Source organism: Balaenoptera acutorostrata, chromosome 9 (assembly GCF_949987535.1).
Source record: "Balaenoptera acutorostrata chromosome 9, mBalAcu1.1, whole genome shotgun sequence".
Lineage (NCBI taxonomy): Eukaryota > Metazoa > Chordata > Mammalia > Artiodactyla > Balaenopteridae > Balaenoptera > Balaenoptera acutorostrata.
Genome location: NC_080072.1, coordinates 65044551 through 65071584, shown reverse-complemented (window position 1 = coordinate 65071584; position 27034 = coordinate 65044551). Strand labels below are relative to the sequence as shown.

General features: G+C 43.1%; 1 protein-coding gene across 10 annotated transcripts in view; it reads left to right on the top strand.

Annotated features, from left to right (window-relative positions):
- Positions 1 to 5977: 5977 nt before the first annotated feature.
- Positions 5978 to 27034, top strand: part of SYTL2 (synaptotagmin like 2) — a 100733-nt gene continuing 79676 nt past the window's right edge. For 5 of the 10 annotated variants that reach the window (XM_057553191.1, XM_028163129.2, XM_007168525.2 and 2 more), the window contains exon 1: positions 5979 to 6134. The gene's annotated coding sequence lies outside the window, so the exon portion shown is untranslated. Of the gene's footprint in view, positions 6135 to 13653; positions 13996 to 27034 lie in introns of those variants that run through there. The other 5 variants (XM_057553190.1, XM_057553189.1, XM_007168524.2 and 2 more) reach the window with 3 other exon arrangements.

The window sequence follows — 27034 nt, the reverse complement described above, 5'->3', positions numbered from 1 at the left end:
TACCCTGCTTTAGTCCAATCATGTAACCCAGACCACTGCTGTTTGAAGGGAGATTCTACTACCTCATGTTTGGCTGTTCAGCCCTGGGCAAGTACCTTAACCTTCATATAACTCAGTTTCTCATCTGTTATCACTTGGAGCTGCTCAGATGATTACATGAAATAATAGATAAAAGCATTTAGTCAATACCTGGCAGGTAGGAAGTACTTGATTAGTAGTAGCTATAAAAATCTACTAGGATCCCACCTTATCACACAAACCTTAACCTCATTTTAGAGTTTTATAAAAAGGTTAGTAGGGCTCCCTACAGATTGCTATCATCTCTTCTGCAGCAAGTGTAAAGGAGCTCTTAGGTAAGGTGAATTGGAAAAAAAAAAAAAAAAGAAACAAAAAAGGTCATGAGTTACATTATAACTAGACTTCTATTAGAGGGAATCATATTAATAAAATAAGATGGTGTTCTACTTTTTAAAAATTGTGGTAAAATGTACATAACATAAAATCTGTAACGGAGCAGGACACTACGGGGCCTTCCCAGGACAGACCCCTCCCCCATATCCTCTGCTGTAGTTCCTCTCTGACTACCCAGATAATAGTATCTCATGCATATTTCCTGAGTTTTTCATTTGCTAAAAACCACCACCAAGTGGAAGAAATGAACTACTTGACGATCATGAGCACGTAGCCCCCAGACCTGCTGGTGACTAAGGATTGATCACCATCAACCAGAGAATTGTGCAGGAGTGGATCACATACCCTTTGGGATGACTCTCTCTCACCTGGCCTTTAAAAATGCTTTGCTGAAATGCTTCAGGGAGGTTGGGGGGTTTTTGGGCACGAGCCCTGCAATAATCCTTTCTCTGCTCCAAACTCCGACTTTTCGGTTTGTTTGGCCTCACTGTGTGTTGGGCACACAAACTTGTGTTCAGTAACAAATCTACCATTTTAACCATTTGTAACTGTACAGTTCTATGGCATTAAGTGCATTCACACTGTTCTGCAACCATCACCATCATTCATCTCCAGAACTTTTTCAACATCCCACAGTGAAACTCTGTATCCAATAACTTCCTATTTCCCCCTTCCCCAGTCCCTGGTAAACACTATCGTACTTTCTGTCTTTTTGTGTTTGACTATTCTAGGTATTTCATATAAATGGAGATCTTTATTATTTCATTTTATTTTATTTTAAAAATAAATTTATTTATTTATTTTTGGCTGCGTTAGGTCTTCGTTGCTGCACGCGGGTTTTCTCTAGTTGCGGCGAGCGGGGGCTACTCTTCGTTGTGGTGCACAGTCTTCTCATTGGGTGGCTTCTCTTATTGCGGAGCAGAGACTCTAGGCGCATAGGCTTCAGTAGTTGTGGCACACGGGCTCAGTAGTTGTGGCTCGCGAGCTCTAGAGCGCAGGCTTAGTAGTTGTGGTGCGTGGGCTTAGTTGCTCCACAGCATATAGGATCTTCCTGGACCAGGGATCAAACTCCTGTCCCCTGCATTGGTAGGCGGATTCTTAACCACTGTGCCACCAGTGAAGTCCCTGGAGGTCTTTATTTTTTGAAGTAACATGTTATTTCTTTAAACATTAAAGTAAGAAAATTTGTTCTTACGGATAGAGTAAACCTAGAAATGTTTTTAAAGAATAATTAATGTTGGAATGCATGTTGATATGTGCAGATGAAAGGCACTGAAGTAACAAATTATGACTATTACACATACATATCTGAGGGAGATGATCACCATGAAGGTTTTTCTTTACTTTTTGAAAGGAACTCTGTATGAAAATATATGCACATGAATATAAATTAGGATGTCTGCATAAGACCATTGCTTGTAAATGTCATAAATAATCAAAATGTTCATGAATATCAGAAATCTCTCTGGTTTACAGATCCTTGGGTTCCAACCTTGGCTGTGTCACTAGTGAGCCATTTGGCCTGAGCTTGGGACCTGATCCTCTCAAGTCCCTCCTATCTTCATCTGTAAAATGCAGATACTAATAGCTGCCCTTCCTACATCATAGGGTTGATGTGAAGATCAAACAAGATAATCAGAGTGAAAGAGCTTTGAAAATACAAAGCCCTGTAGAAATGCAAGGCATTATTAAAGACTGTGGAGAGATTGCTAACACAATTTGATTCAAGGCCAAAGTTTTGTACTTCCAAAAGTTAAAAAGATATTCAGCATTTGCAAATTATTTAGAAAACCAAATTCCTGCTGTGGCGACCCAGTACTATGACTGAATTATATGCTAAATGCTGTACATTTGATACCTACTGCTTGCTACAAGTCACATAACCACATTACCACACTAGATGTAATTGTACAGCATTTTGCAATATCTTCCATTTTTGGTGGGTAAGAGGTTATAAATCCACATAGCTTAAAGACAAACTCATGTCTTCACTAGAAGATTTGGTTTTTGTTTAATTTCTTTTACTTTTCCATGGTGGCAACAGTGCTGCTCTCTGTAACATGTCTACTATGAGATGCAATGTAACAAGCATTAATTGAGTGCCTATGGTATACAGTCATTTGGGGTAGAGATGGGGTTGGGGGAAGGGTGGAGGTCATGAGAAGAAACACAAAGAGAAAAAAGGCGTCCTTGAATTGGGAGAGATTTAAAACTGGTGGGGAGTGGCATATCCTGTGACAACTAACTATAAAGACACAATGAAATCAATGCTGAGAAAAGGCTTAAGGGGCTTCCCTGGTGGCGCAGTGGTTAAGAATCTGCCTGCCAATGCAGGGGACACGGGTTCGAGCCCTCGTCCAGGAAGATCCCACATGCCGTGGAGCAACTAAGCCTGTGAGCCACAACTACTGAGCCTGCGCTCTACAGCCAGTGAGCCACAACTACTGAGCCCAGGAGCCACAACTACTGAATTCTGCGTGCATAGAGCCTGTGCTCCACAGCAAGAGAGGCCACCGCAATGAGAAGCCTGCGCACCGCAATGAAGGGTAGCCCCTGCCCGCCACATCTAGAGAAAGCCCACGCGCAGCAACGAAGACCCAATGCAGCCAATAAATAAATAAATAAATAATAAATAAATTCTTTAAAAAAAAAGAAAAAGAAAAGGCTTAAGTAATACATCATGCGGGTTGGAGATGTTCAAAGGATTGATTCATTCAACTAGGAGGGCAGAATCTTGTGAGATTTGTCCCTGGTCCTGATGCCTGAGAAGGATTCCTTGGGTCAGAAATAGAGGTGAGGATGTCCTGAGCCTGCAGGAACCACACCTAGCCTATCCCACAAATATTTACCTGCTAACTGGCTGATAAAACTAAACAACTTGGCAATGTGCCTGTGACTCTACAAAGTAACAGCTGGGTGGTGTTAGGGTTTAAATCCCAGGTTCTCATCTGAAAGCAAGAGCCTTTGGCATTCCACCATCCCAGGAGGCCAGTTCAGAGGGCAGTCATACACACCTCTGCAAACAACACTTCATTTTATTTCAGTTCCATAGAGTTGCAAGAATTTAATCTTTGTTCAAACGGAGGTTCCAAATTTAAATAACCCACGCGCAGCTGGAAAACTCTCCAGGCCCAAGTTCCACCTGCTTGTTTCTAAGCTAACTTCTGCTTGTGCCCCAGTCAGTTTTCACAGATCCAGCACCAACCTTTACGTTTGAGTTTAGTTTTGGGGGGAGGGATTACACTTCCCCTTCCAATTCATTACTGTTAGATTACTTTTCCCTTTCCCCAAAGTATAAGAACTCTCTTCTAACCATTATCATACTATTAGCTGACATTTATTGAGATCTTACCTTGGCCCAGGCAGTGTGCTATGCATATTACAGCATCTCCCTTACACAAGACAGGTAATATTACTATTTCTATTTAATTGCAGAGGAACAGAGGCTTAAAGAGGTTATGTAACTTTTCCAAAGTCACCTAGCTAGTTTAGTGATGGAGTCCAGTGGAGTCAGGACACGCACATATAACCACTGCACTGCATTATCCCTACCCACTTGTCTTTCTGTGAAACTTATGTGTCACTTGTAGGCAAACCATTTTGAAGGGTGGCAATCTGTAGGTTAAGAGGAACAAGCCGCTCCTGACTTGCTAGGATCACGTTAACTAAGATTTATTCAGCACTCTCTATGTGCAAGACACTCTGCTAAACACAGGCACTTTCTCATTTTAACCTTCACAGTAGCCTTAGAGAGGGGCATGATTATCATCTCTTTAACAGATGAACAAACTGAGGCACAGAGAGGTTATGCAACTGAGCTCAGGTCCTCTTAGAAAGTGGTGGGGACAGTATTTGAACCTTGGCCATTTGATGTCAAAGCTCTAGCTTTTAACCTCTGAGCGATATGGCCACTTCGGATGAGTTGAGGGTCGCTGACAAGACCCTACCTCAAAATTTCTCCCCCACTTGCCTGCCCCAGAACTTGAAGTGAGAAGCCTTAGACCCTCCTTTGCAGTTGGGAGTTGCTGTTTGTTTGCTGGAGAGGAGTGACGCTGGGAGTAGCGAGTATCAGTTTCCCTCAAAGCCCTGTACTAGGTGATGCAAGGCAACCATCAAGGCGGGGGGCGGGCAGGGCAAGACCCAGTGCCTGCCCTCCAGGCTGGAGAGGAGCAGGAAGGAGATAAACAAGGCAGGTGCAATCGACACTGAAATTGACGCACCAAAAGCAAATGAGGTCATGCCACTCCTTTGCTTAAAACCATTCACCAGCAGTCATCACCGACAGGATGATGACAGCCTGCTTCCCTTAGCAAGAGAGGCACAGTTACTCCTCCTGCATCTGTCTGCCTTCCTCCTTAGCTTCATCTCTGCCCCCCTGTCACTCACTCTGTGCAATAGCCAGGCATATGACAGGCATCTTCATGTCCTCTTTGCGTCCACCTGACCTAAGTTATAGCGCTCCTTCAAGACTTATCTTGGTCGCACTTGTATTCAAGCTTTTACTGCTCTCCTCTCCCCAGTGTATGCGACTCTATAACACTTTGTACACCTATTATAGCAGTTATTACCCTAAATTGAAATCGTTTACAAATTTGTCTCTTCAAAGGCTTAATCCTCTTTTGCATCCGGAGTGCTCACTCAGCACGGGGGACACACTAGGCTCTCAAAGCTTGGGTGAGAGCCAAAATACGCCCATTAACCCGATGCAAGGATTCCTAGGTCGATTAGCAGTCCTGCACCCAGAGCTAAACGAAGACACTTGGGGATCAGCCCTTGTAAGTTCGGGAGAAGGAAGATCTTTGGAAGGACCCAAGGCAGACCTGGGCTACACTCAACTGGATGTTCAACAGTAACTGGGGAGATGATGAGGAAGCAGAAGGCCTTAAAGTTCACCAATTTCGGAAATTTGCCTGGTCTGGCTCCACCATCGGTAACTTTGTTTTCAACTGGCCCTGATACAATATTGTATTTATAGGCGTGCCTGCCTCTCCACCAGCCAGCACCTTCCAGCAGTGTACCAGTCCTCACTGCGCATCCATTGGGTGGCTCAGGCCGTACACATCACCCTCACCGCTTATCCAGGTATTATTGTATTAGACATTTTAAAATCATCAGCTCATTTAATCCTCTCAACAACCTGTGAAATATTTCTGTTTGTTTTACTCGTGAGGAAGCTGACGTCCGGAGTGGTGAAAGCACCTTGCTCCGTACCACTGTGCGCTCCTTTCCACTGCGCCGGGGCTGACCCCGCTCTCTGAGTGGAAGGTCTCCTGGCGCTCCACGCTCTCGGGCTCCAAGAACCCCTAAAGCAGAGTGGTCAAAAAATGTGTTGCATTCTTTATCTGCACAGTGAAAAAGTTGTTTCGGGGTAAAAGTTGTTGAGAAGGAAGCCAAGATGCGGAGCTAAGGGGGAGAGAGAAACAGGAGGGGGGCGGGGAGGGGTGGGAGAAGGACCCGAGAGAGGGCTGGAGTCCAAGGCAGCGGAGGCCGGGCCGGGCCGGGGCGGGGCGCGGGGGCGGGCCGGGCGCGGGCGCAGAGCTATTGGCCCGTGCGTCCAGGAGTGGCCCCTGCGCGCCCGCACGCCGCCCGACGGGGAGCCCGCACGCGCCTCCCATCGCTGACAGCGGCCGGGCGGCACCTGGACCGCAGGGCGAGCGAGCCGGGCAGAGCCGCCAGCACCCCGCCGGGGGAGAGGAAGCTCGCAGCGCCCAGTCCGGAGGAAGGTAACGCGCCGCACCGCGCTCGGGGTTGCGGGGTTTGCTCCAACCGGCCGGGGTCTGCGGCCAAGAGCACGAGGGAGGCGGCGAGAGGCTGTCCCTGCCCGGCAGCGCGCCCGGCTCTAGCCTCGACTAATCTGCCCACTCGCTGTATTACCTCGGGCAACTTTCTTTCCCTCTCTGGGTCTGTGTTTCCTCCTCCGTTAAATGAGGGAGTTGGTGTTGAATGATGATGCTTTTCTGGTCTTCTGAGTTCTAAAACGTGAACTTCGTTTTGGCACCCGGCAAGCGCCCTTTCTCAATTTCCCACTCACGAAAGAGCCGGCTCCGCTGCCCAGGGGGCGGTCTCCAGGGAGCCGAGGTGCTTGGGTAGGCGGCGGTTCCGTGGGCTGTCGCGTTTCCTGGGGCTTTCGAGGACTGAGTCTGGGCTTGGGGCTGGCTGCTGGGTGGCCCTGACTACAGAGCAACTGTCCCTAGATTGCTCAGGTGGAGTAAGGTAGGGCGTTAGGACCTATCTACAGGTGTGGGGTCGGGAAGGGGGAGTTGGGTGCTGATGATTTCTACCTGGAAAATAAGCAGATTTGTTTTGGAGTTCTCCTCCTACACTCAGACCTTGTCCCGTGGTGAGTTATAAATTACAGGAATGAGATTTATTATCTTTCAAAGTAGAAAACCAACTGCTTCAGCAGCTAGGACAGAGGGCTCTCCCAGCATGTAGGAAGTGGGCCTCTCTCTCTGCAGCCATCCTCCTCCCTCTTCCTTTTCCTCCCTCCTCCCTTTATAAATCCCCTTTGACTTTGAGGGGCTCCACTTCCTGCCTGAATGAAAAGTCCTCATTTTCATTGAGTGCTGGTTTGTGACCAGCAGCCTCCAGGGCTTTGGGCTCTGGGTTGAGATGGAAACCTAGATAAGAACAGACTATGAATCACACTGTCAGCCTCTACCATGCAAGGATGTGCAGAGGAAGCCCCATGGGGTTTCAGACAGACAGACAGACAAACACTGGAAGGTGGGATGGATTCCAACTGCTGTTCGGCTTCCCGTCCCCTTCTTGGCAGCCATTCTCAGCTATGCAGCCAACTGTCAGTAGGATGGAGCAGCTAAACAGAGGAGGGTGCTTGAAAGCAGCAGAGGACTTTGGTGGGTTTCTGTGGAAGGTCTCCAGCAATTCTCTCCCTTCTCTTTCCCTCAGCCCTTAGTGTGGTATCCAGGTGAAATTAGATTCCAGGGCCCATCAAGAGCAGCGGAGGAGGGGGGCAGGGCAGTGGCAATATTGACCTTTTGGCGGGCACTTATGGGCCAGATACTCTTCTTTGCATGGAACACGTCCTTAGTTCTCACAAAGCCACGTGAGGGCTGGTATACTGATATTTACCCCATTTTACAAATGAGGAACTGAGGCTCAGAAAGATAGCTTCCCTTAGTCACATAGCTAGTAAGTGGCAGAGCTGGGATTCAAATCCAATCTCTCTGATTCTAAAACCTGTGTTCTTTTCCCTTTTTTGGTGCTCCTTGAGTAAGGGCAAGTTGGAACAGTGACAGCAAAAATGATTGTTATTGAGTTCTCACGAGGTGACAGACTCCATTCAAAGCACTCCAGAGGTGTTAGGTCATTTATGATGCAGGCGTTTCAGTCATTCTGGTGGGCATCAGTGATGCCTAAGCCTCTCTCAAGCAGCAGTCCCATTCCAGAACGCCTGCCTGACCCCACCCAGCTGCTGGTGAGTGGGCTGGATGAGGGCCCTGTTTGCTTTATCCTGGAGGTGGTTTGAGGTCTCATGAAAGATTGATTGTCCACAGCTGATCCGTTAGACCTGACCGTTGGCTTGTGAATGATCCCACTGTCCCCTAAGAGGCCTTTCTCAGGCTTCGCTCAATAAACATTTGTGGAATGAATGAATTAGCACCTTGTGCAGAGTGGTCTGCTGTCCTGAAGAAATGTGAGGCGGCCCCTGGGGCAGCCCGGGCCCTCACCATCCTCAGAACCCAGGATGCCAGGCCAGGTAGTTCTCCCCCTTGGGCAAGGAAGGTAGGGCGAACTGTGCCCCTGTGGGCTTACAGATTTCCCTGCTAATGTGTTGGCTGCCACCTGTTTTATAAAGGAGTTTTTAAAGATAGTAGATGAAGGCAAATTTGACTTTTTAAAAAAGTTAAAAGGAAAAGTGACTTAGTTTTAATCAGGTTTCTGCTCTCTCAAAAAGGGGGGGAAATAAGATGGTACTATTTGCCTTAGGGCTTCCCAAATTTCTCCATTAGAAGAGTCTCTAATAGCAAAAGAAGCCTGACGAGTGCTCCTGGGGGTTGGGTTATAGTTCAGATTGGCCCCAGCGAGCACGAAAATTGTTTTAAGGATTTATGCAGGTTTTTTTCATTTAATTCCGTATGTCTGTCAAATTTAGTTTTTCTGTTAAATATTTATATATAGTTTTCTTCCCCAAAATATTTGTGTAAAATTGGTGTCCTGGCATATTGCTTTATATTCTTGCGGGGCTGAGAGTACCCAAATGGAGAAACAGGGCAAAGGTTCTGGTCTGGGAGCTTTAAGTATTGTTTGCATTTTCTAGTCACTTGGTTCATAGTGATAGAGCTTCCCAGCCTCCTGTGGTGATAACCTCTTTTCCCATTTTTCAGAGTGAAGAACATATTTAAAAAATAAAAACAATCATTGTTTTCCCTCCCCACAGACTTATTAAGATATAAATGACATTGCATAAGTCTAAGGTGTACACATGATGATTTTATACACGTATATATCACTACTATTTTTCTTGTAGTGAGGACGTTTAAGATTTAGTCTCTTAGCAACTTTCAAGTATGTAATACATACTATAGTCACCATGCTGTATATTAGATCTTAAGAACTTATTCATTTTATAACTGGAAATCTGTATGCTTTGACCAAGATCTCCCTATTTCCCCCACTCCCCAGCCTTTGGCAATCATCATTTTACTCTCTGTTTCTATGAGTTTAGCTTTTGTAAGATTCCACGTGTAAGTGATATGATTATTGTTTGTTTTCTTATTACTAAAACTATACCTATTTGTTGTAGAAAAAGATAAAATACAGATTAGCATTAATAATAATACATCTGTACTCAGAAACAACTAATGTAAAACTTGGGATACAGCCTTCCAAATCTTTTCTCTGCATCTGTACGTTAAAAAAAAAAAAAGAACAAATGAATATAACTCTTACTTTTTTTTTTTAATAAATTTACTTATTTATTTATTTATTTTTGGCTGTGTTGGGTCCTCGTTTCTGTGCGAGGGCTTTCTCTAGTTGCGGAGAGCAGGGGACACTCTTCATTGCGGTGCGCGGGCCTCTCGCTATCGCGGCCTTTCTTGTTGCGGAGCACAGGCTCCAGACGCGCAGGCTCAGTAGTTGCGGCTCACGGGCCCAGTTGCTCCGCAGCATGTGGGATCTTCCCAGACCAGAGCTTGAACCCGTGTCCCCTGCATTGGCAGGCAGATTCTCAACCACTGTGCCACCAGGGAAGCCCAACCCTTACTTTTGACTGTATTATTGTCAGGGCTAAGAGCCGTCTCAGGTTGCTTTTGAAAGAATGTTGAAAGTAAATCATGAATAATTAAAGACATCGTAAAGGTTAATCCTGTTTGTGAACCCCAAAGTTCACCCCCTAGAGTTCCCCTGTGTCATTTAGTTTCCAGCAGAAAGAAGTGCCCGCAGTGGGGCTGCTGCTGACATTACTGGGTCAAGTTGTGCTCCTTGTTAAAGTGACTCAAGCATCTTAAATGTCTCAGATGTAACAAAAAGGTAGCTCTTCATCGTTGTTGATGTGCAAAACGTGAGCAGAAAATTCTAAAGCTAATAGCACAGTGAGGAGGAGAGAGCCTTAGAAAAGGTCCTTGCTCCAACATTGCATTTTAGTACCTGTGTGACTTTGGGTAGCTTCTGGGAACCAGTTTTTCCTTCCGTAAATTGGAAATAATGACACCTACTTGATTTTTCTCCACCGAAGTCACTAGGAGGGCCAAGTGGCAGGTGTTATTGTTTGTTACTTGAATTGCATGTCAGTGTGTATGCAATTTAAAAAAAATTTAAAGGTAGAAAAAAACAAAAACATTGTCGGTCTTTATAAAAATGCTGAAATCTAACTCCTGGGCCTAACGTTAGTAGGACTTAATTATGATGCAGATGCTCTGTTGGATCCCTACTCTGTTTTCTTCAAAGAATATAGGATTCCTACATGGCTGGCATGTCACTGATCTTCATCACAATCCTGAAGCGAAGAAAAGGACAGAAAATAGTCCCATTTCACAGAATAAAAAACAGGCTTGCCATTCAAGGGAGCTGTTCCTTTGCACAGGGAGTCCCAGAGCTCCTGAGGGCTGTCTCTAGCTGCCTAAAGCAAGGCAGAGGCATGCTGGGAGGAAGCAGTGAGAGCAGCTGGAAAGGTGATGATGTACCCCTGGGGGCACTCACCCAGCTCGGAGCAGCTCTGCCGAGAGGAATGGGCCCTGTAATGGGAGGCAGGTGGCTTGGCTTCCACTCCTATCTCACGGATAGGCTGTGAGCTCTGGGTTTAGTCATGTCCTCTCCCGGAGCCTTGGTTTGTTTTTTTTTTTAATCTATAGAGGGAGTTGGACCAGATGAAGTTCTTTCCAGTCTTAAAAATCTATGATTCTGGGTTATTTTCCATTCACATTTGCCCACATAAAAGTTTGGTAGAGAATCCAAATGAATCAGGTGTCAGAAAATGTTCCCACTTCCTGTTGCTTTCAGTGCCCCCTCATTATTTTCTAAGGGTCTCCCCAGCTGACTGCCCTCATGCAGAACACGTGATCCATAGATCATTGAGGGGAGAGTAGTTTCTGCTCATCTATTTGTTACTCTTAATCTAGAACACCCTCAGATTGTAGGAGGGAGAACTGCTTTGAGGCAACTTTTGGGAAGGTAGGTTGACAGAAGTATAATGAAAGCAGGTTATTTAAGTTAATAAGGCTGTGTGTGTCACAAAGTACTCACTTCTGAAATCACTAAATACAGTACTTTTCTTTAGTGCCCACTGGGTATTGGTCCTGTGCTGGGACCCTTGCAGAACGTGAGAGAAGCACACTCTAGAGTGGTTCAGAACCGTAGGCTAGGGCGAGGGAGGGAGAGAGGAGACCGGAGAGAGGAGAGAGCGCCAGGTGTGGCTGGAACACCTTGGAGATGAAAAGGCCAATTTGGGAAAAGGTTGAGGCTCTAAGGGCTTGGAATCTCTGGTTTAATTCTGCATCCAATTGCCTGGCACTCAATGGGAACTTTAAAGTATTTTCAATGAATTAATAAATGAACAAATGGAAGAGTGAATGAATCACTCTTCTGAAATGAAGTCTATGCTGAAATGTGGTGTAATGATCCTCAGGTGGTTGCAGTGACTTTACATATGTGAAGTACTTACCACTTACAAAAACACGTTGCTATGCATTATCCCTCAAAATGATGATAGAGATTAAAGAAAGCCAAAATAAAAGCATTTCCTAATGTCATAGTTTCTAGATATTTTGCAGCAACTAGTAGAACAGATTTGGTTTGTTATTCATAGATAAGTCTTCTTTCTATAAATGCATCAAGAAATATTTGAGAGGGGGGTATAGGACCTAGTAAACAATTCCATAAATTTGCATTGTGAGTTAGAGGGAGAAAGAAAGGCATTGCTTAACTTCTGAGTGAATAGACGTTCTTTTTTCCCTTGTAGAACATTGTTTTACTGTAACTCCTGGTGTAACTGACACCATCAGCTTCTGATTAGACAGATGTGTTTTGTGCTGCCATTACTCACGGCCACAGGCGCCTGGTCTCTCCTGCCACTGGCTGAGTCAGTTGATTAAAGCACAGGGCTCTGCGGCTGAGGGCATGGGCTGGATCCCAGGCCAAGCCAAGGCGCCCTGTCAGATCCGTGCCTCAACCACTCCGCCCCCTCTGCCAGCCATCTGCGCTGGGAGGAAGACTGAACTCTGGCATGTTAGATTCTTTAGGGCAGAATCTTCACCACTGCTGGTTTTAGACTAATCATCTGAGTTTTAGAAATAAAGGGTCTGGCTCACAGACTTAGAAAATGAACTTATGGTTGCCAGCGGGGAATGGTGAGGGGGACAGATAGACTGGGAGTTGGGATTGACATGCACACACTGCTATATTTAAAATGGCTAACAAGGACCTACTGTATAGCACAGGGAACTCTGCTCAGTATTCTGTAATAACCTAAAAGGGAAAAGAATTTGAAAAAGAATTTAAAAAAAAGAAATAAAGGGTCTGGGTTTTCAGTTTAATTCTTCGATTCTTTTTTTTTTTTTTAAAGAGTAACACTTTTTTTAAAAATAATTTTATTTATTTATTTATTTATTTTTAGCTGTGTTGGGTCTTCGTTTCTGCGCGAGGGCTTTCTCCAGTTGCGGCGAGTGGGGGGGGGGCGCTCTTCATCGCGGTGCGCGGGCCTCTCACTGTCGCGGCCTCTCTTGTTGCGGAGCACAGGCTCCAGACGCGCAGGCTCAGTAGTTGTGGCCCACGGGCCCAGTTGCTCCGCGGCATGTGGGATCTTCCCAGACCAGGGCTCGAACCCGCGTCCCCTGCATTGGCAGGCAGACTCTCAACCACTGCGCCACCAGATTCTTGATAGAATGGATTCTAGGGTTGTTTTAGGTCTGCCGTCTTGGGACATGTTGAAGGGCGCATCCTGAGACCTTGGTTGTCCCCCAAGTCTGCAACTATCGCCATAGCATATCACTTCCTCAATGTGTGTGTAAAATGGGAATGATCAGACCTGCCTCACAGGTTGCTCAGAGGATTAAATGAGGGCGTATATTTAATGGTCATATATATAACGTGGGGGGGGCTGATGCCCAAAGGTGAAACCAGGCTAAAAACTTGCCTCTTATCTTGAAGGCAGCAAGGAACTAATGGAAGTGTCTCAATATTGTGTGTGAAATAACTAGACTTTAGGACAGTAACACTGTCCAAAGTATGGAAGGTGGATCTGAGGTTCATCGAAGGCACGCTTGTTTGGACTTGTGGGAACAGATAAGATATTTTAAAGCTCTTGGTAAAAGGTACTTGTAGGAGCAGAGATGGTGCTGCTGTTTAATTCAAGACTTCTGGAGGAAGGTACACATGTGTTGGAAAATGGTGTCTCCATATACTAATTTATGGACTGGACCACATTGGAGATTAATTCCAAGATGATGACTATGCCTGCCGTGGAGTTAAGCATAGTTTCCACTTTTAATAAGGACCCAGGTGTGCTTCTGGCAAAACGATTGAGGCTTGGACCCAGAAAGAAAGTGTAAGGCCCGTATTTCCAGAATTGAAGTTCTGGGAATCGTTGACACCCAGTACGTGCTGAATTTGGTTCGTGCTTTGCAGAATTTCTCGTGCTCAGCAGGCACTGCTGTGGTTAGCAGTCTCTGAGTTTCCTGGCGGGGGAGGAGCAGGGAGGCGTGGGCCACAAAACTCTCATCTGTGGGCAAATCGCAAGAAACTGAGTGGCCCTTTTCCCCAAGCCATCGGCGTCAGACCCAAGTACACACAAGTGTGTGTTTGTATGTTTCTGGGCCTGTGTTTCTGTTTCCCTGAGTGTTGTCGGCTTTATCCAGACCGACGGGAAAACCTGACATATACCCGGAGTTCCTCAGGGAAGAGCCCCTGGGGAGATCAGCCTCGGTCGCTCGAGTTGCATAGTTGTGGAGAGGATCACCTGCTTCCCACATGAACTGGGTGGTGGCCCGAGCCAAGGGTGTGGAGGAGACGTGGTTCCACCTGTCAGAAGCTTCCGGGAACAGATGTTCGTGGAATGGAGCACAGGTGTTTGCTTGGTGTGTGAGGAACTGCGGATGGCGCGGACGTGCTCCCTTCTTCCCTTCTCTGGTAACCTTTCCCCATGATCTCACTCTCTGAGTCATCGGGAACTGAAAGCTAGTCTCAGGCTGACAGGTGGAACACAGGGAGCAAGATGTACCCTTTAACCTCCTGCAGGTACCTCACCTTGGGCCTTTGGCATGTGAGACCTTTGAGCCTGTCTTCCTCACGTGCCAAGCCCCAGGTCCTTCTCAGTGGGTTAATCAAGCGGAGGAGGAATCCTTTGATAGATTTGGGTTTGGTCTCTCTCCTTTGAGACCACAGGCACCAAGACAGATGAGCTGTGAGTGGGAATGGTCAGCTCTTTGAAGGGTGTGTTTGTGTGCTTCACTGCCTACAGGTACAATGACCACGTGTTTAAGTTTAGTTTGATATTTAAGTATAGTATGACTGGTTGATCTTTGGTGAAATTCTGTTGCTACTCTTTTTAAACTATTAATAAATAGCGAACGTTTGTTGATAAAGGGGCAGCATGCTCTGGGGGGAAGGATATCAGACTTAGAGACAAGAGTTAGTTCATTCAATAAATACTCAGTGTTTACTGTGTGCCAGAAATTGTTTTAGGCTCAGAGTCCAGTGGGGAAAGCAGGCGTCTATAATTACACATGGCGTGATGTTAATAGTCAGATGTGAGTATAGAGGGAGGTGGGGTGGTGAGAGGGAAGAGGGAGCAAGTGCCAAGGGCTTCTTGGAAGAGGTGACACTTGAGAGGAGACTTGAGGGATGAATAGGGATCAGAAAGTTAAGAGGGGCAGGAAATAGTGTGGCGGGCACAGTTTCACGTTCAAGGCAAGGTTGGCAGGAACTGAGGCCAGAGACGTAGCGAGTAGGCTGAACATGGAGAGCTTTGTAAATCTCATTAAGGAGACTGGACTCTATAAAATCCTAACTTGTATTCTGCACTGTGTGAAAATTGGGCAAGTATTTCCTCTCTGAGTCTCAGTTTCCTTATTAGTAATATGGAGATGATAATGATTGCCTGGCTTTATCTCATGACATTATAGTGAGACTCAATATAATAATAGTGGCCAACAATTACTGAACACTCACTATGTGCCAGACAGACTTTGCATTAAGCTCTTTACATGATTTAACTCATTGAATCCTCACCACAACTTTATAAGATAGGTACTATTATTGAGCCCATTTTATAGATGGGAAATCAGAGGCATAGAAGTTAAGTAACTTGTCTCAGATCAGAAAGCTAATACATGGTGGAGTCAGGATCTGAACCGAGGCACTCTGGCCACAGAGCACTTCTCAGTAGTGTGCACGTGTGTGTGTGCGTGCATGCTTATGTTTATAGTTCTATCTCTCTGTCAAGCTTAAGAGCCTAGTTATGTTTGCTTGAGGCAGAAGAAATGCATAGCTCTTGACTTGCCGTGTGTAGTGTTTGGCTTCTCCTCTGCTATAGCTGAGCCTCTAAGAAGCCTCTGGCTTCCTCCACATTTGCCATTCTAGTCGCCACCTCCTTCCTGAGCACTGGTTCCTCATCTCCATCGGAGTTCTAGACACAGCCACTGAATGTTCTGCCCTGCTATTAGTTTTTACCTTTAACCTGGCTGCCCTTCCAGGCACTTCTGGTTGAATGCACTAATCCCGCAGTCGACTTAAGAACTTTGAGTCTTGTTTGATTCCTGCATCTCCTGAGGAGCATTGTTACTGCTTCCTTCTCAATGTTGTTCCCAAAGGACGTTTATATTTCGCCTCTTTGCACCTTCTAGCTCTCTGCGGCTTTTGTGAGATCTAAGGCAAAAGCCTTGGTCCTTTCGATTACAGTGACTCCTCTCATTCATGCTAAAGTAACATGTTTAGAAAAGTAAAAAACCTCACACACAGACTCCCCCATTACCCACTGCATAAAACACAATCTCCTTAGTTTGACATCTGAGACCTGTGTTTTAGATTCATGTCTTCCACTATCCCCTTCTATGAACCCAGCCTTCCATTCAAACCGTATTCCCCTTTCCCTATAGCAGCCTCTGTGCATTGTTTACATAGCTTCCTGTCTGTGCCTGGAACGATACTTTTATTCCCCTTCTTGAGCTCTTCCCTGCCCTGCCACTTACTCTCAGATCTTACCTGTTCCTAAAACTGCAGCTCTGTGGTAATTCTTACCAAAATCTTCCTGGTTCATCACAGCAGGAAGTTTCCTCTCCCTTCTCTAACTGGTTTAGTGTTTGGCTTATACCTCTTTTATGGTCGTCATCGCATACCACCTTGTGTTAATGCTCTTTGTGTACTCATCTTATCGTCCCTATTGGTCTGAAATTTCTAAGAGGGCAGGGACTTATTGTTATTTCCTTACTGCCTGGAGCCCAGCAGGCTGACACAGTACAAATGTGCTGAATGAATATATTTTGAAGCACTGAGTTATATTCACTATCTGTTTTTTTTTTAATGAGAATTTCAATATGTCAGTTGGCTCTAAGAATTTAGTGGTCAGAGGGCAGTTATTAATTAGATATTTGGGTTTTTGCTTTGTGTGTGCGGGAAGGAATTAACATAGGGATCCTGAGACGGCTTGTCCTTAGAAACGCCTGCTTGCAAGGTTGGTCCTTGACTGGTATCTGGGAACTTGGATTGCAGAAGGGTTCCCACCACTCTATATGATACCAGTAGCTCACTGTATATCTAAACTGTGCAAACAATGCAGTTTATGCTGAGCACCTACTTTCCTTCTGGGAGTCTGGAATTTGGGTACATGCCAGGCAGGGGGTATCTACATGACCAGTCTCCAATAAAAACCCCTGGACGCTGACTCTCTAATGAGCTTCCATGGTTGTTAACATTTCACACATGTTGTCACAACTTGTGTGTATGACTCAGCTGAGATGGGCCTCTTTGAAGCCCATGCTTGGTTTTCCCCAGACTTCACCCCATCTACCTTTTTTCCTTGCTGATTTTGCTTTGTATTCTTTCACTGTAATAAATCACGGCTGTATGATTGTATGCTGTCCTATGAGTCCTCCCACTGAACCATCAGAAATCTGGGGCTGGTCTTGGGGATCCACTCAACACACCATGAAATGCCACAAATGCAGACCCAATCCTTTTTTTTTCTTTTTTCTTTTAGCTAAGCCTTCAGAGTTATTAAAGTTTTGGAGAGGTTATTGGTCCTCACATAAGAGAAGAACCCAGTTCTTAAGACTGTATGCATATGGGCATGTGAATGAACATAATGCTCTGTGAGATAAAGCTGAAGCCTTCTTGATTGCTCTCTGTAAAATTTGGGTGAGAAAGAGCTATTGGAGGAGGCTTGGTTTGATTTCTCATAACATCTCAAGTACTGTCAGAGTCCTAAAAATATTAGTTATCAGAACTAGGCTCTTAGAAAAACTAGGGGCAGTATTAGCCTGGGATCCACCCATTCTTATTATTCCTCTAAATCAGGAGTTGAGTTCCTTGGGACATTTTTCCTGCCTGAAAATAAGGGGTGGGCAGGGCATCCATAATGTTGAGATTCTATTGTGTCAGACATCAGCTAGGTGTTTAACATGAATCATTTCCTTTAATCCTCACAAAGATCCTCAAAGGTGGGAATTTTAGGCTGTACAAATATAGTTAAGGAAAATGAAACTTAGAAGAAGTGAAATACTTGTCAAGAGTCACACAGCTAGTGAGTGGTAACCCTGGAATTCAAGCCTAGGTCCAAACTCCCAAGTCAGTGCTCTTTTTTTTTTTTTTTTTTTTTCCCATTGTGCTGCCTGAACACAATGGTGTGACTTCATAAAATAATTAATAATCAATCAGTATATCAGCTCTTTTACAAGTGGCTAAGCCTTACCTGGGCCTCAGTAAATGTTAAGTTTTGAGAAGTTTTATCTTCTGGTCCCTAGCTGGAAGGTTTAGAGAAGGAGGAAGTTTCCCTGGCAATGGCGGCTTCCGTGCATGCCCTATGCTTGTGTATTGCCTTTCCAGGGTCCTGGCTCTATTCACACGGCCCAAGAGTGTGCTGCAGTCCATGAGTGGGTGGAGGCAGGAATGGCCTGTTCTGTCATTTTGTCAGTTTCAGAGCAAGTGTGCCTGAAGTCTTTCTTCCTGATAATCTTGGATAAAAACTTATCTGGGAACAATTGCATTATGAAATTTGAAAGTAAATGGAGAGTTGTTTTTTTTTTTTTTTTAAAGAATAGAACTATAAGGAGGAGAATAGAAATAGGTGATTTGGGGTGCCCTCTTCTATTCTTATTAGTTTCATCCTAGGAAATGTTTTTATACCGCATTGCTTTTAGGTGATAAGCATATTTCAATAAGGAAACAAGGCCTTGGGCTCCACAGAGTACAGTGGGAAGTGCTGGGTATGAGCAAATAACTTTGGCATCCGGTACAGGGCCCAGCACAGACTAGGTACACAATGAACATTTGTTGAATAAATGCAACTGGGGGTAGGTGTCTTACCTCTTTTGCTGCCCAAAGGACAGAGTAACTTGGGCCCCAGTTCCCATTAGTGTGCTCCTGCTGAGGAAGGGAAGATTCACTTTTTTTAGATCAGATGTTGAACCTGGGGCCAGGCCATCATCATTTCAGAGAATGAAATGCAAATGGTTTCTCCTTGGTGGGATGAGATTTTATTTGTGATGCTGAGAATAGATTTAGTGGTGGAGCTAGTACTTAGGTAACAGCTAGTACTTAGGTTGTGTTTATTATGCGAGACTAAATGCTTTACACATACAAACCCATCTAATCCTCACATCATACCTTTAAGTAGATATTTTACCAGTGAGGAAGCTGAAATGCAGAGAGACTAAGAAACTTGCCCAAGGTCACATATAAGTGGTAATTCTGAAATGTAAATGTGGATACCACTTAACTGCTCTTCAGTGATATTATAAAAGAATAGGAACCTAGGCATTTTCCCCCAATTTTTTTTTATTGGGGTAAAATACCCAGAAAATTTATCATCCTAACCTTTTCTAAGTGTTCAGTGGCATCAAACGCATTCACAATGTTGTGCGGCCATCACCCTCATCCATCTCATAACTCTTTTCATCTTATAAAACAGAAATTCTATACCCATTGAACAATAAATCCCCATTTCCCCCTACTCCTACCCCCTGGCAACTACCATTCTACTTTCTGTTTCTGTGATTTGATTACTCTAAGTACCTCATGTGAGTGGCATCATACAGTATTTCTCTTTTTGTGACTGGCTTATTTCACTTAGTATAATGTCCTCAAAGATCTCCCATATTGTAGCATATGTCAAAATTTCCTTCCTTTTTTAAGGGCCAGTAATATTCCAATATATGTATATACCACATTTTGTTTATCCATTCATCCATCAATGGATACTTGTGTTGCTTCCACGTTTTAGTTGTTGTGAAAAATGCTGCTGTGAACATGGGTGTATAAATATCTCTTCCAGACCTTGCTTTCAGTTCTTTTGGGTATATACTTGGAAGTGGAATTGCTGGATCATATGATAATTCTACTTTTAATTTTTTGAGGAACTGCCATACTGTTTTCCACAGAGGCTGTACCACTTTGCACTCCCACCAACTCTGCGCAAGGGTTCTAATTTCTCCACATCCTTGCCAACACTTGCTATTTTCTGTTGTTTTTTTTTTTCTTTCATAGTAGCCATCCTAATGGATGTGAGATGGTATCTCATTGCAGTTTTGATTTGCATTTCCCTAGAGGTTAGTGATGTCAGGTATCTTTTCATGTGCTTATTGGACATTTGTATATCTTCTTTGGAGAAACATCAAGTCTTTTGCCCATTTTTAATTGGGTTGGTTTTGTTGAGTTTTAGGAGTTCTCTATAACTTTTGGATATTAATTCTTTATCAGATATATGTGATTTTCGAATTTTTTTCATTCTGTGGGGTACCTTTTTACTCTGTTGATAGTGTTTTGATGCACAAAGCTTTAAAATTTTCATGAATTCCAATTTATCTATTTTTTTCTTTTGCTGCCTGTGCCTTTGGTGTCATAGTCAAGAAGTCACTGCCAGATCCAATGTCATGAAGCTTTTGCCCTATGTTTTCTTCTAAGAATTGTATGTTTTAAGTCTCATATTTAGGTCTCTGATCCATTTTAAGTTAATTTTTGTATATAGTGTTAGGTAAAGGGCCAACTTCATTATTTTGCATGTGGATATCCAGTTTTCTCAGCATTATTTATTGAAAAGACTGTCCTTTTTCCATTGGGTGGTTTTGGCACCCTTGTCAAAAATCATTTGAGAGAACCTAGGCATTTTGAAAGGCCATCTAGTTCTTGCTATTTCTTTGCTTTATTTATTAAAAGAATAGTACAGGTGAAAGGCTTCTCTTTCCATGAATTCCTGGAGCAATTTCTGGAAATTCTGCTTTTCTTTTAGGTCTATATAAACCTTAAACAATATTTTAAATTTTTATCAGAAAGAAATGAAAGTTCATGTTTGAGTCTTTTTATACTTTTCCCCCTAACATAACGTTGTTTTTTTCTTCCCTCAAATACCAGGCAAATAGTAGAAATCAAGTTCAAACAAGCAGCAAAGACTTTATAAACTCAAGTTCCCCCACTGGGATACAAGTTCATGGAGAAACATGATGACCGGTTGGGAATTTGGATTCTTTTGAGTTTTGTGATATGAAAGTCTATTCTGTGACCTTGAGGAAGTGGGAGATTTTATTGCTTGTTCTGTTGTCCTTTAGAGTTGAATGTGCATTTTTGAGTCACTGGAGCATGGGGGTTGAGGAACTGTGAGCTCTTTTCTCTAATGAGTTTCATAGCATCGTTAATTAAAGATGGCAAAGTGTTAACTTCTCATTTGGACATGTTTCCAGTTGTGCTGGACTTGTTTTTCAGACCACATAGTTATTTTTAATTAAATATTTTACGGTGTTCATATTTGCATTGAGGGAGCGTACTGACCAAAACAAAGTGGAACTGCAATTGCTTGCCAGATTCCAGCCACAGATCCTCCAACCTTTTTTTGGTAATAGGATTTTTCGTTTGTGCAGAACTAAATAATATGACAGCTGTGAGGCCTTAACCATGGAAGTGCCTATTTATTTGCCTGTTGGAACAATTTCCATGACAGAGAGTGTTGAGAGCATGCCCTTGATTTTTAAGGACAGGTTTATAAAAACATCAGTTATGAGATATATCAGCTTACATTTCATGCATGTTTTCAAAATTTGATGTGGCTGAAACTTTTCTCCATATCTGTCTCTTGGAGAAAGTTTATAATTCAAAATCCTTGAAGAGAAAATAGAAAACTGCTCGTCTCTAAAACATAGAATTTGATTAATAACAGTTCTCAAATTACTTTCTTCCTGATAGGTATTTGTATTTTGTAATGAAACTGGGCAGGTGGAGGAGCAGTTTATTAACAAACAATTAGCTTTTGTGATTACTTCTCTTGTGAAATCATTTTGATTCTTTGGTTTATTGTTTCTAAAAGGTAGTTGTTTGAGGAAGAGGAAAAATCCTTCTGGAGACTTCAAGGTACTTAAAGTGACACATTTCATAGGAGCCCCATTTAGCGATGGTTTGCATTAAATGAACTAGAAAGTTAAGCTACAGGTTAAGAGAGAAATGAGCAGCCCTGACAGAGAAGAGAACACAGAAGGGCAAGGGACATGCGGCTGACAATGGCCGCCACTGCCCTGTCAGATAACCCTTTCTGGTCTATCCCAGAAGGGTCTGAGGGAGCTCTATTGGTAGAGCCCAGGGTCACCCCTAATTTGAAGAGGTTAGAGGCTGGGTTGTTGTCATATTTTCCCTGGTGAGTTGTGTCTTTTTCAATGATTCAGAGTCCAATCTATAGACCAACGGGCTTTCGCTGAAGCAGACTATACCCCACATCAGACCTTGCTCATCTGGCTTCCTTTGACTCACACTGGGTACGTACCCAAATTTAGCACATAATAATAATCTTTCCTATAGAATTCACCAGTTACATACTGTGTGTAGGTTCGATCTCAGCTAGACTGTCAGCATGTCAAGGTTATTCATCCCCTTCTCCTGTAGCTTTTGTATTCCTGTAACAGCTGGTAGGATTCCCAGGGAATGAGGTTGAGAGTTATGGGTCTTTCTCAATTTCAAGAAATTGAGAAAGCAAACAGCTATTTGCTGCATGTATTCCCTTATTTATGAGCTCAAAGTTTAGCTATATGACTCCACATGAGTTACTCCCAATATCTTGCTAACCACACGACTTAAGCCAGAAGAGAGGGATTGAAGTGGGCACACATGAGAGACTTCAAGTATGTATTTGAAGAACGGTAGTAGGCGTGTTGGAAAACAGCTGTTTGCTGTGTCCACAGTGGATGTGCAAAAAGGAACAGATGGCAGATTAGATGGTAAAAACTTAGATGATAAAGGGCTCGTCCACCTTTATGATAGGAAAGGAACTTAGAAGTTGTCTCTTTATTCTACAGATGAGGAAACTGAGGCAAAGGCAGGTTGAATGATGAATCCAGGCTCACAAAGCTACTGAGTAGCACAGTTAGTGTTGAATTAATGTCTTGAGGGTTGCCATTTGCTGTTTTCCCATAATCCTCTACTCCCAATCTTTAATCATTGCAAACGCTGTGACTAGATGCTCAAGTGCTCTACCCAGCAAAACTGAGGTCTCTTCCTTCTGGATTTTTTTAAAATTTAAAAGGCTAGATGACTATCTTCCTGGTGGAGGGGGTGTGCAAGTAAAGTCCAGAAAAAAGAATATTTTCTGGAGGTCACTGTGAGCCAGTATACTTACTGAGAGTTCTTTGTTTTGGAAGATGCACATTTGTACACATGTACCATTTCTCTGCCACACCATACTTTATCCCTTCACCCTGAAGTAGTTTCTAGGTCATTTGGTTTTCCCTTATGCTGTGGAATGGTGATGGGGCAGGAGCTGCTAGCATCCTACGACACATGCCAGTTTCCCTAAATAGAAGGCAAGCAAGAATCCTCAAGCTGGGTTTTTATGTCTAAGAAGTGAGAGCCCAGGGATCAGAGGAAGCTGCTGGGAGGCTGTCCTTGAAATGCAGATGAATTTAGAATGAAAGAGAAAGCACAGTGGTTGGTATGTAGTTGTCACTTAAGAAATAATTATTGAACAAATGAATTATGGTGCGTCTCTTCCTTCCCTTGTAATTATAGAGCTGGAAGGGAACTTAAAGACAAATTCAGCTCAACCTTTTCATTTTATGGGATGAGACAAGTGAAGACTAGTGATTTGCCCAAAGTCTCACAGCTAGTTAGGGACTGTGCTGGGGCCAGGCACATGTCATTCTCTGTCTTGATATTATATTACGTTGAACCAAGTGAAATTGTCATTTCTATGGATCAGAACATTTGCATATTGGCAGTTTTGTGTGGTTCCACCTAATATGTTTGAAGGACCAATACTAAGTATACTTTCTTCTCAGTAATAGCAATAACAACTGTGGCCTTCTCTGTAAAACAAGCCCAGAGTAGTGTAGCTTAGTGTGAAGATCAAGAATACTGGTTCTGAATCAGATGATCCTGGTTTTATATCCTTGGTCTTTCTAAGCTGAAGTTTCCTCATCTATAAAATAGAAAAACTATTATGCACATCGCTCTTGAGATTGTTTTAAAGGTTAAACGAACTGATTCTTTGAAAGGCTTAGTATATAGTGCCTGGCACGTGGTAATTACTTATGAGTATATGCTATTATTCATTGCATTAATAAGGAAGAGAATAGAATTCATAAAGTTTTAAAGATTTTTAATCCTTCTAGACAGCACATTCATTTTTTTTCCTCTGAAATCTGTGGGTTATGCCATACATTTATTGTCTAACTTGGACATATCTTTATATTCTATTTCATACACTTCTGCTGGTTATAGGGAATATGCTTGGAATGATGTTCTTTTTTTAAGACCTTGGCTTTGACAAAACGTGCTGTTGTTCCATGCAAGATCATCATGGTAGAAGTAAGGCAAACATGTGTGAATATGCAAAATTAGACCAGGATCTCCATTAAGGGACGGGGTCTGTTCTGTAACAGTCATGCATGATTCCTCCTCAGTTTCTAGCTGAGGCCAGGTGTGTAGTCAGGGCTCAAAATGACTGACCAACCGACTAAGTATATTCTTTTAAAACCTGGACCCTGGAACTATATCCAGTGTTTGTCCGTCTCTGTCTTATGGGTCAGCAAATATCTCCACTGCCTGGGCTTGGAAACAGCCATGTGTAAAGTATTTCTCATAAAACTCTTCATAACCCAGTGACACATCCAGAGCAAATATGTTTTCAGACAGCTGCATACTTAGGGGAAAAGTTATCACCTTCTGGGTAAGAACGGACTAAGGCACTCCCAGCCCTGAGAAGGAAGCAGTAGACTTACCCTGAAAACAAATACTTCCCTGGCAGAGAAAATAAACAGAAGCCCTTTCTCCTTCTCTTCAGTACCACCAACCCACTATTCTTAGGGATTGTAGACTTTTGGGGTGTCTTGCCCTAGTAGCTATGCTACTTTTGGACAGGACCAAGGCATGAAACCAAGGGGAGGAGGCCATGCCTGAGATAAGCCTTCTTCCACAGTGATTTGCAGGGAGGGGTACTTGCGGTGCACTGTCCTAACAGCTACCAGTAAATTCCCTTGTCAGCTTCCACTTGAACTGGTCTGCTCCCATTTCTCCATCCTCTATCTCCATTTACTTTGTACACATTACTTTTGCCATTGTAAATGGAAGTAAAGTTCGATCTTTAGAGAAACGTGCTACATGAATAAAACACTATTTATTGAAAAGGCATAAACTTACTAAGAATTGGCCACCATTTTGCAAAAATAAGCAGTATTCCCCATTTTACAAATGGGAACACTGAGGTTCAGAGAAATTAGCTGGCACAAGATCACACAGCAAATAATCAATGCAGCTACTACTGCAGCCTCAGTGGGAGGTGATCTTTAACCTCACTGTAGGCCTGTAAGGTTGGGGTGGGGAGCACAGCGTTTACAGGCCTTTTAGAGTTGAGAAAATTGGAGCAAAAGGATTGTGAATTACTGGTTTACCCAGCTCTACTATAAGAAGTAGAAAATGTGTACATTCCTTCATTCACATATTTATTAAAACCACTTTTACTCAGTCTCTGCTCTTGGTTCAACATTGTGCTAGGCACTGAGAGGGTATCAAAAAGGTAGAGGACATGGGTCCTGTCACAGGAGCTTTTATCCTATAAGGAGATAAGAGTCCTGAAACACCTGTCCTTAATGTAAGAAGAGGAGTTTGATTATGTGATAAAAACGGTGCATTTAGAGGCAGGAGAGATCTATGTAGGTGGTAAGGAAAGATTTCATGTGTTAAACATTCAGTCTCAAATGGTGGTGCTTATGGTGGCAGAGGAGAGATTTCTTAAGATTTTAAAAAAACTTTTAAGATAATTGTAGATTCTTATATAGTTGTAAGAAATAATACAGAGAGATCTGTGTACGCTTTACCCGGTTTCCCTCAATGGTAACATCTTGCACAACTATAGTACAATAATCACAACTAGGATAATGACATCAATACAGTTGTGATATCCTCAGTATTACATGTACTCACGTGTGTGAGCAAGAGTGCTCACCTGGGTGTGTTAAGTGCTGTACAGTTTTATCACGTGTATTCACCACTATCAAGATGCTGGTCAGTTCCATCCCTACAAGGATCTCTCCCTTTTTTCTTTTACAGCCATCTCCATCTTCCTCTTGCCTCCTCTATCTCCATTCCCAACCCCTGGCAACCACTATTCTGTTCTCCATTTCTATAATCTTTCCATTTCAAGAATGTCACATAGATGGAATGATAGAGTATATAACCTTTGGGATTGGCTATTTTTTACGGTTAGCATAATTCCCTTAAGATTCATCCAAGTTGTTGTGTGTATCTATAGTTTGTTCTTTTTATTGCTTAGTAGTATCCCGTGGTAGGGATATACTGCAGTTTAACTCTTCACCTCTTGAAGGGCATCAGGATTATTCCTAATTTCTGGCTATTACAAATAAAGCTGCTATGAACAAGATTTTTTTTTTTACACTATTTATGTAGCATAGTTGGGTCTAACCTCAGGCAGAGCATGAAGTGGGAGTCACTGTCGTGCCTTCCCTGGGGATATTTTGTTCTTTCATTTAGCACTCATTCAGTGAGTACTTTTTTGAGCTAAGCATTATACTACTTACATTCTACTAAGAAGTAGGTGAATGAAAATTACCTTTGTTGACTCTTGGACTTCAGTGGCCTATGGCTCTCAGTTTATGGCTTCTTTGGAAAATCAAGCTGGAAGTCCAGGGTGTGGACCTCATTAAGCTCCTGTGGACTCTGACAGGCCTCAAGAATTCAGTTTTCAGGGTTTTACTCTCTGAATTCTCCTGGACCAAGTCAGACTTTCTGTAGCATTTAATGATTAAAAAATTAATTGAAAATCTTACCAGTCAGCCTTTGGAATGATTTTGGAAACAGAATAATAGAAGAAGTTTCTGCAGGAATTGTTTACGAATCTGTTCTTCCTTAAAAACAAAAATTAAAAAATGGGACCTAATCAAACTTATAAGCTTTTGCACAGCAAAGGAAACCATTAAAAAAAAACCGAAAAGACAACTTACACAATGGGAGAAAATATTTGCAAATGATGCGACCAACAAGGGCTTAATCTCCAAAATATACAAACAGCTCATACAATTCAACAACAAAAAAACAACCCAATAAAAAATGGGCAGAAGACTGTAATAGACATTTCTCCAAAGAAGACATACAGATGGCCAGTAGGCAGATGAAAAGATGCTCAACACCACTAATCATTAGAGAAATGCAAATCAGAACTACAATGAGGTATCACCTCACACCAGTCAGAACGGCCATCATTAAAAAGGCTACAAATAACAAATGCTGGGGAGGGTGTGGAGAAAAGGGAACCCTCCTACACGGTTGGTGGGAATGTAAGTTGGTGCAACCACTATGGAAAACAGTATGGATGTTACTCAGAAAACTAAAAATAGAATTACCATATGACCCAGCAATCCCACTCCTGGGCATATACCCAGACAAAACTTCATTCAAAAAGAAACATGCACTCCTATGTTCATAGCAGCACTATTCACAATAGCCAAAACATGGAAACAACCTA